Below are 6,554 nucleotides of genomic sequence, written 5' to 3' on the forward strand. Positions count from 1 at the left end.
AGGAAGTTCATAGCCAGTAGTCAATACCTGCCCTAGCGTTGGTTTTTGTCAGTCGGACTAGCACACACATGAGCGGATTTCTCGATAGGAACTGGGTCCGGCGGAGTTCCGGAGAAAAAATGTGAAACATGTTCTATTTCTAAAGTCCACCAGATTTTTGGACAGCAAAGGTCCTATGGAGCCCACACAGGATCGAATTGTCCGAAGGATTCGTTCTGTCGGACCCTTGCTGTCAAAGTCTGTGTGTACGCGGCATAATAGTTGTCCTGTGGACAGATTCTCCCACCTGAGCTGTGGATCTCTGCAGCTCCTCCAGAGTTACCATGGACCTCTTGGCTGCTTCTCTGATGAATGCTCTCCTTGCCCGGCCTGGTCAGTTTAGGTGGACGGTGGTGTCTTGGTAGGTTTGCAGTTGTGCCCATACTCACATTATCGGATGATGATTTCAGAGCTCCGTGAGATCTTCAAAGCTTGGGATTTTTTTTATACCCTAATCCTGCTTTATGGCAAAAAGTTTAAAAAAAAAAAAAGTTTTTTATCAAAATTGTCAATATATTTTTGTTTATAGCGCAAAAAATAAAAACCACAGAGGTGATGAAATACCACCAAAAGAAAGCTCTATTTGTGGGGAAAAAGGACTTTTGACCTGTATATCTAATCGATTGAGGCCTTATGTATCCTTGATATATTTCTTTCCTCAGTGCATATATATTTTATATATTACATATATATATATATATATATATATATATATATATATATATATATATATATATATATATATATCCCCTTTTTATTTTGACATTTCTAGTATTTCCACCGGCCCCCATTGTGCTCCTTCTGCCGGCAATTGCCACCGCTGTTGTTGGCTCCTCTTCTTACATCAATTTTGTACCCTTTAGTAGTGTGCATTAGCTTAATTACATTCTATATACATGGTGAGTTTTATGTTCATGTTGTGTTCCCCTCTGTATAGTGCTCAGACCCTCATGGATATTCATTGAACATATTATTTATGTTGTTATATATTTTTGATACACATTTTACTTTGATAACAGAAATGTTTATTTACAGTCATGCATACTTACTAATAATTCTTTATGCAAATTTTTGGAATTGTTGTTGTTTATTTTTTCTTTTGATTGTATTTGTCTGTTTGTAGCTACATATTGCTTTATAAGCTCCTGAAGAAGCTGAAAAGTGAAACATGTCGAGCACCAATCATCACGCTGGTTACAGTAGCTACTTTATGTGTATAATGTTCATGTGCACTGAATTGTTTTTATGAAATGTGGACAACATTCATTGCCTGCCCACCCCCCCCCCCCCCCGTTTCTTTTAAAACTCTGGACTCCAATAAAGATGTTTTTATAACAAAATATATTTTTGTGTGTTTTGGCACCATTAAAGAAGATCCTGTTCCTTTTAAAGCCTGTTATAGAGCAATGCTTGTGCTTTGTATGAAATGGCTGGCTGATCCTACCAGTTTCTACCCTTCCTGCGCTGACTCCCATGTATCAGGGCTACAGAATCCTGACACCGGAGTCCTGACAGAGGCTTCTTGCCATGTAATCATCGTGTGAACCAGAGGCATTCCTCGGTTCGTGCTGACAGGGAGAGCCAATCAGCGTCTCTCCCTGTCAGAGGGGGGTCTATGCTGATAATCAGCACATTATCAGTGCAGCCCCATGAGAGGTACCCATCAGATGTGCCAATCAGTGACCAACAGCTGCCAGCAGTGCCCCCTCAAAGTCTCTCAGTGCCCACCACAGTGCCAATCAGTGCCCAGCAGTAACACCTGTCAGTACATCATCAGTGCTGCCCATCAATGCCATCTATTAGTATCCATCAGTGCCATCTGTCAGTGCCCATCAGTGCTGCATATCAGTGTCAACTTATCAGTGCCCGTCAGTGAAGGCGAAAACAACATTTTATGACAAAGAAAACCTTTTTTTTCAAAAATGTACTGTATTTGCTGGCGTATAAGACTACATTTTACACTTAAAAAAAATGCCCAAAAATCGGGGGTCGTCTTATATGCCGGGTATACATGTATACAATGCTGACCGATGTCAGCCCCCAAATGTCTGCTAATACTGTATGTGGCTTCAGCTACAAACAGTATATGCCGTTGAGCCAATCCCGGCGAGCAATGTATTCTATTAATGAATACAGAGCCTGCTTGGATTGGAGTAACAACTTCTGCCAATCCGAGCAGTTTACATAGAGTAGCCTGCTCGGATTGGCTTTGAGAGAGAGAGAGAGAGAGAGAGGCAAGGGCTGATGATGCTACAGCCTCTGCCAATCCAAGCAGGCGTTGTATTCATTAAAATAATACACCGTTCACCATACTTCCCTGGGTAAATCCATTCACTGATCTCCTACTACTATACATCCTGCTATTTGCCTTTGAGGTCCCAGGCACCCAAGAGGGACAGGAAAATCTGGGACATATGACAGGGGGTTATTAAATGCATTTTGGTGAACAATTCCCATAGAATGTAACCCAAAAGTGGTATAGGTTTGGTTAGTGAAAAATTCTACTTTCCAGAGTTGTGGCATTCAATAGATCTCTGTTTGTGTTATTATTGTTTGATTTACTTTATGACATAACACAGCATGGCGGATGAGTAGTTGGCATTCTTGCTTTTTAATTTTTAATCGTTCTAATGTTTTTTTTAAATGGTGTTGCCTCAGAAGGGGGGTAGTCTTATACCGCGAGTATTGCCCAAAACCTATGTTTTCACTTGAAAAATAGGGGGTCGTCTTATACGCCCAGTCGTCTTATACGCCGGCAAATACGGTATGTCTTTTTTTAGTTTGTTTAGCAAAAAATAAAAACCGCAGAGGTGATCCAATACCACCAAAAGAAAGCTCTATTTGTGGGAAAAATAGTATTTTTGTACTCACTGTAAAATCCTTTTCTCTGAAGTTCACAGCTCCAGTAATCTTGACCGTAGGGTTATTACGTCACCTTTAGGAGAGGACTAGGCAGAACATGTAATACATGTGAAAAAAACAGAACTTTAAAGTTCCACCCAGGGGGCGGTCCCTCTGGTAACAACCCCTCACCCTGCTTCCTGCAGCTCAGTAAGTCAACAAGCAGTATAACGTAAATCAATAGGAGGGGAGGGTGCTGTGTCCGTCAATGAACTTCAGAGAAAAGGATTTTACGGTGAGTACAAAAATCCTATTTTCTCTTTCGTTCATTGACGGACACAGCTCCAGTAATCTTGACCGCAGGGACATCCCCAAGCAGGGTCATAACGAGGGGTGGGAACAGCAATAAAAACTTCACCCACAACCAACGGTGCTCCCTAACAGGTGAGTTACCATCTTAACTAACCGCATGTGAACTTGCTGTCAACAAATGCAACAGTGCATTTCTACTCCAAAATTAACGGTTTCTTTAAAACAGAAGTAAGTGTGCAGAATTGCAACATTACACGGCCGCCTGCAAAACTTTGCGGCCACAGCATGCATCCGAAGATGCGGTTACATTCACTTTATAGAATTTGGTAAAGGTGTGAATGGATGACCAAGTCGCCGCCTTACACACTTGAGCGACTGACGCTTGATGTCGGAAAGCCCAAGAGGTTCCAATTGCCCTGGTGGAATGGGCCGTGATAGGAAAGGGGGGCACCTTCAAGGCGAAGGCATGTACCACAATCTGTCTGATCCACCTGGAAATAGTGGCCGACCATACCTTTTTTTGGACCAGCTATAGAAATGAACAGAGAGTCTAACTTCGGCCATTATCGGCGGCTTTTGGCCGCCTTCGGCCATTCTCGGCAGCTTTCGGCCGCCTTCGGCCATTCTCGGCAGCTTTCGGCCGCCTTCGGCCTTTCTCGGCAGCTTTCGGCCGCCTTCGGCTCTTCTCGGCAGCTTTCGGCCGCCTTCGGCTCTTCTCGGCGGCCGAAAGCTGCCGAGAATGGCCGAAAGCTGGCGAGAAGAGCCGAAGGTGCCGGAGGCCCGCCGAGAACTACCGCACGCCGCCGAGATACACATCCGGCTCTGCATCTCGGCGTCGGCATTTTTAAAAAATAAAAAACAAAAAGCAAATAAAATAGACAAGGCTGCAATGGTGGACAAGGCTGCAGATGACACTGATGGGCATATAAATGTAAGGTTTTTTTTCCCCCCTTAAACTTCCCTCCTAAAAGTTTTTTTCCTTAAAATTCCCTCCTAAACTTGGGGTGCGTGTTATACGCCGATAAATACGGTAATTGAAATCACAGACAGGCCCCGGTTCCTTAGCACCTGGTTCTCAACAGCCATGCCTTTAAAACCAGCGATGGTAAAGCAGGATGGAGAATTGGACCTTGAGACAAAAGTTCTTATCGCAATGGTAGTCGCCAGGGAGCGTCGGCGTACTAGGGACACCGAGGCTAATCTGGGGCAATCAGTATCACTGGAATCCCCTCAGCCTCCACACTGCGGAGCAGACGTGGTAACAGTTTTAGTGGAGGAAAGGCGTAGATCAGTCGGTACTGACCCCATGGAGTCACCAGCGCATCTGACGCGTCTGCCCATGGATCTCTTGTCCTGGATATGAATCTTGGCACTTTCCGATTGAGACGAGAGGCCAGGAGATCCACGTCTGGTGTGCCCCACCTCCGGATGCAATGCCCATTCTCCTGGGTCCAGCATCTGGCGACTTAGATAGTCCACCTGCCAGTTTTATACTCCTGGGATGTAACTGGCCGACAAGGCTGGTACATGTCGCTCTGCCCACTGAAGGATGTGAGCGACCTCCCGTGCTGCAGTCGAGCTTCTTGTAACCTACGATTGCGATCCCGCATTGTCGCAACAAAGCAAAAGTTGGAGCCAATACCTTGGTAAAGACTCGGGGTGCTGATGCCAAGCCAAAAGGGAGAGCCACAAACTGGTAGTGGGCTTCCCCTACTGCAAATCGGAGAAGCGTCTGATGCCTGAGGCACATGGGTATGTGCAGGTACGCATCCTGGATGTCCAAAGATGCCAGGGAGTCCCCTTGATGGAGTGCAGCGACCACTGAGCGAACTGATTCCATTCGGAACCTCTGTACTTTTACAATGCAATTCCAGGGACGCTTTTGTCCCTCAGAGGTTGTCCTGTCAGACTGGGAGTGTTTAGCTGAAGTCCCGGACGGACGAAAAAGCCTCTTTTGAGTGGAAAATGAGGGCCCTTGCCTGCGTTGTGGCTCCTTAGTTTTCCTGGTCTGTGGGAGCAAGGTACTCTTCCCACCTGCGACATTCTTAATAATGTTATCCAAAGAGGCTCCAAAGAACCGCTCACCAAGGAAGGGTAGATCCATCAAGGCTTTTTTAGATGCCTGGTCCGCAGACCAGCATTATAGCCAAATCAGGCGCTGCAGCACCACTGCCGACACTGAAGCCCTGGACAGCAAGGGAATCGTATCCAGGGCTGCATCACAAACGTACTTAAGGCCGTGCACTAACTGGTCTGCTAGTTCCACGCAAATGGGAGTAGCCATCTGCTTCTCCAATTCACGGTGCAAAAGTTTTACCCATTTAGTAGGTGTCTGCGACACAGTGCTGTGGCCAGTACTGGTCGTATTGCTGACCCCACAACCGTAAACAAGGAACGGGCCACTGCCTCGGCCTTCCTGTCAGTAGGGTCCTTAAATGCAGGAGTCCCCTCTACCGGGATCATGGTTACTTTGTTTAACCTGGATACTGGGGGGGTCCACGACCAGAGTAGCTGACCGTTTTTTAAGAGGGCTCTCCTCAAAGGGGTAGCGCCCTGCCATTCTTTTAGGGACCGAGAAGGTCCGTTGCGGGCTTCCCCATTCCTTGTATATGAACTTATCGAAATAAGTCAGATACGGAAACACCTTAGGTGTTCGGGTTGGCTTACGGGACCCAAAAGGGACCGCTACTTCAGCAGAGGAACCTGCTGTATCCTGAATTTTCAGGGTATCACACACAACTGTGATAAGTGCTCCAACTAGCGCTTTGTCTTGCATGGACCCGGACAGGGACTCATCCTCACTGTCCAATCAGTACTGGTCAGCGTCATTTGAAGCAACAGAGTAGGGGCCGCCAGTCCCAGTGGGGCCAGAGTCTGCATCAGAGCTCTCCCTGGAGGACGGGGGGGGGGGGGGGGGTAGGGGCCGCTTTCTACCACCTTTGCGCCCGCACGCAGCCTCCACCCTGTCCGAGTCCAAAGGCTTGTTTGCACTGTTTGCGGACGAGCCGGTTTCTGAACCCATGCTGTGCCACCCTTGGGGACTTAGGACAGGTGCACAATCCCATCCTCCTAGCAGCTGCAGACTGAGGGGCCCCCACCTCAGGATTCACCACCCCGACTGAGTGCTGAGCCGTTCAGTTACAGGTGTCTGCGTCCAGTATCAGCTCCCAAGGTGTCCTGAGAAAAAAACTGCACCGTTCTAAGCAGCAGGGACCAGCGCTGAGGATAAAAACCTTGCTGGGCTACAACAAAATGGCTGCCTGTATAAAGGACATAATCACAAGGAAAATGGCCCCTGACCATGCTTTCCACCGAGGCACACCAAACATGGCTGACAAACAACTGTACACAGTAAAAGGACA

This window comes from Lithobates pipiens, unplaced genomic scaffold, assembly GCF_037356315.1.
Source record: "Lithobates pipiens isolate NorthernLeopardFrog02 unplaced genomic scaffold, aLitPip1_a1.2 Scaffold_27, whole genome shotgun sequence".
Classification (NCBI taxonomy): domain Eukaryota; kingdom Metazoa; phylum Chordata; class Amphibia; order Anura; family Ranidae; genus Lithobates; species Lithobates pipiens.